Source organism: Nannospalax galili, unplaced genomic scaffold, assembly GCF_000622305.1.
Source record: "Nannospalax galili isolate Female #2095 unplaced genomic scaffold, S.galili_v1.0 scaffold752, whole genome shotgun sequence".
In the NCBI taxonomy this organism is placed as follows: domain Eukaryota; kingdom Metazoa; phylum Chordata; class Mammalia; order Rodentia; family Spalacidae; genus Nannospalax; species Nannospalax galili.
In genome coordinates, this window is record NW_008333404.1 from 1,010,875 (window position 1) to 1,014,083 (window position 3,209).

Consider the following 3,209-nt stretch of genomic DNA (forward strand, 5'->3'; position numbering starts at 1 on the left):
CCCAGGCCGCCGGGAGCTAAAGGAAAACACTGTCTAAAAAAAAAAAAAAAAAAAAAAAAAAAAAGACAAAAAAAAAAAAAAAAAAACTGAACTGGGGGTGGGGGTTCAACCTGTGATTCCAGTACTCAGAAAGCTGAGACAGGAGGATTTTTTAAAGACTCTGTCTTTAAAAAATTAAAATTTCCAGGCATAGTGGCGCATGCCTTTAACTCTAGCACTTGGAAGGCAGAGGCAGGCAAATTTCTGTGAATTCAAGGCCAGCCTGGTCTACATAGTAAATCTCAAAAAAATAACCAACCAACCAAAAACAAATTGAAATTTAAAAATTGTCGGGGCTCAGCAGGTCAAAGGGCTTCTTCTGCAAATATGAGAACCAGAGTTCAGTCCCTGAATCCCATTGTTGGAAAGAGAGCATCAACTCCGGAAATTTGTCCTCTGACCACCACATATGCCATTGCACTCAGGCACACACACATCACACAATAATAGTAAATAACATAAAATAGGAACAATGAGTTTGGTTTTTAATATTTTTAGATTTTATTTTTAATTATGTTTATGTGTGTGTCTGTGTATGGGTTTGTGCACCTGAGTGCAGTGCCCAAAGGGGCCAGAAGAGATCATTGGATCCTCTGAAGCTGGAACTATAGGCTGTCATGAGCTGCCCCATGTGGGTGCTGGGAACTGAATTTTGGTCCTTTGCAAGAGTAGTACATGCTCTCGACCATGTATTCTCCAGACCTGAGTTTGTTTAAAAAAAAAGGAAAGAATGATACAGTTGTGTCTACCCGGAGTATATGATATCTCAGACCTGCCAGGTCTACCTGACCTTAGACAAAACTGAACATTTTCTTGTTGCTAAATGTCCTTGCCCATACCCTAAGTAGCAGAAAAAGAAAAAGAGCACTAGCAATGGAAGCAATGTCCCCGTTTTATAAAATTTTGCTAAGGATAAGTTATATCCTTACAACTCACTGTACTCACAGAATGTCCTTGTAAACTTAGGCCATTTGACGTCTCCTCTTGTTCTACTTACTGGGTAGATGACAACCCTGTAATGTTTTACTACTCAGTAATGTTTTATTACTCTGTAATATCTTGAAGCTCTATGATGCTTTCCACTCACCAATACAAATGAGAAACTAAGAGAATGGAAAAGTCACCAAATGGTTTAATGAGGCACCCGATTTAATTAGTCCGAGAAAAATATAGATCAAATGTGTCCAATATCTGAAGTTATGCCAGTGATATCAGTTTTTTTAAATTCCAATGACCATTTGATGAATTCCTAGCCCAATTAGTCAAGCCTAGGTATAGATCAAAAGGCAGCCGATGTCCTGGCCCATGCCTGTGATATCTGCTTTGTAAACTATAATGACCAGGTGAACTCAGGAAGGAATTTTCCTGAGATAACATGGCACACCAAAGAAGAGCTGTAAGTTTCAGGTACCAGCCATAAAATAATGATGTAAAAAGGTCAATTTAACCCCCAACTGTACTTCTGTTTGAGGTCCAGAAAGTCTTGAAGCCCTTTTTTGTTAATTCTAGGCCCTCATGCATGAAAAAAACTTTCTCCAGGGTGAATACTTGATTTCCTAGCTGTTTGAAGAATTTTTCCATATCAATATCATACAAAATAATGAGTTTCATTACGACGTCTTCATACCTAGATGCCATTATACTTTGCTCTTATGCATCCCCATCCAATGTTCTTCCCCATCACTGCCCCCTCTTGATGCTTCCCTTCCTCCCTCTAGATAGATTCCTGTCCGCTTTCATGTCACAAATATTCCATCAACTTCTCTTCCCTCCACCCCATCCCATAAGAACCTTTCTTCTTGACTTATGGTCCCCTTTCTATTTTCATGACTTACAGACACAATCTAGATTCCACACCTGGGAAAATACATGCATTATTTGTGTTTCTGAATGTCTTATCTTGTTTAGCATAATTCTTTCCAGTTTCATCCATTGTCCTGCAAATATCATGATTTCATTTTTTCTTTTCTGAATGAAAGTCCTTTGTGTACCTGTACCACATTTTCTTTATCTATCCACCCGTTGATTGACATCAAGGTTGGCTCCATGTCTTAGCTATTGTGAATAGTACAATAATAAACATGAATGTGCAAGTATCTCTGTGGTTTGCTGAATTAAAGTCCTTTGGGTATATACCCAGGAGCAGTATAGCTGGATCCCATAGAAGTTACATTTTCAGGTTTTTTGAGGAAATTTCATATTGATTTACATAGTGGCAGTTGCATAAACTTACATTCTCCCCAGCAGTGTATAAGGGTTCGTTTTCCCTACATCTTTGCCAGCATTTGTTGTTATTTGTTTTATTGATAATTATTCTGGCTTCAGTGAAATAGAATCTCATAAGCAAATTCAATTTGCATTTCCCTGATGATTATGAATGTCAAATACTTTAAAAAGACTTTATTTTTATTTTATGTATATGAGTGAGTTTTTGGTTTTGTTTTTGTTTGTTTGGTTTGTTTTTTTGTTTTTTTTTTGTTTTTTTTGTTTTTTTTTTGTATGTTGTAAGTGCACCATGTTCATGCAATGCCCACAGAGGCCAGAAGAGGGAGTCAGAGTCCCCTGGAAATGGAGTTACAGATAGCTGTGAACAGCCATGTGGGTCCTGGGAATTAAACCTGGGTCCTCTGTAAGAGCAGCAGGTACTCTTAACTGCTGAGCCATCTCTCTATCCCATTGAACACTTTTTGAAATATTTATTGGCAACTTGTTTGTGTGTGTGTTCATGTGTGTGCATGTACTTTTGTGTGCATGCGTGTACCTGTGTGTGTGTGTGTGTGTGTGTGTGTGTGTGTGTGTGTGTAAGCCAGAGGGCAGTACCAGATGTTGTTCCTCAGGTGCAGTCCACCTTTTAAAAAATATTTTATTATTTTTATTTTATGTATTTGACTATATTGCCTGCATGTATGTAAGTGCACCTGTGTTGTGCAATGCCCAAGGAGTAGTTTCATTGCTTTCTGGTATCCATTGTTTTCACTGAGAGTCACCTGTTAATTTTACTATTGTTATAATTTTAGGGGAGGAGATGGATCAGCAGGTAAGAATACTTGCTATGCAAACATGAGGATCTGAGTTCAAATCCCAAACACCCACTTTAAAAGTCCTGTGAGGCATGCATGAGCCTGTAACCCCAGTGCTGTGTAGGGCAAAGACAAGAGGATCATTGGGGC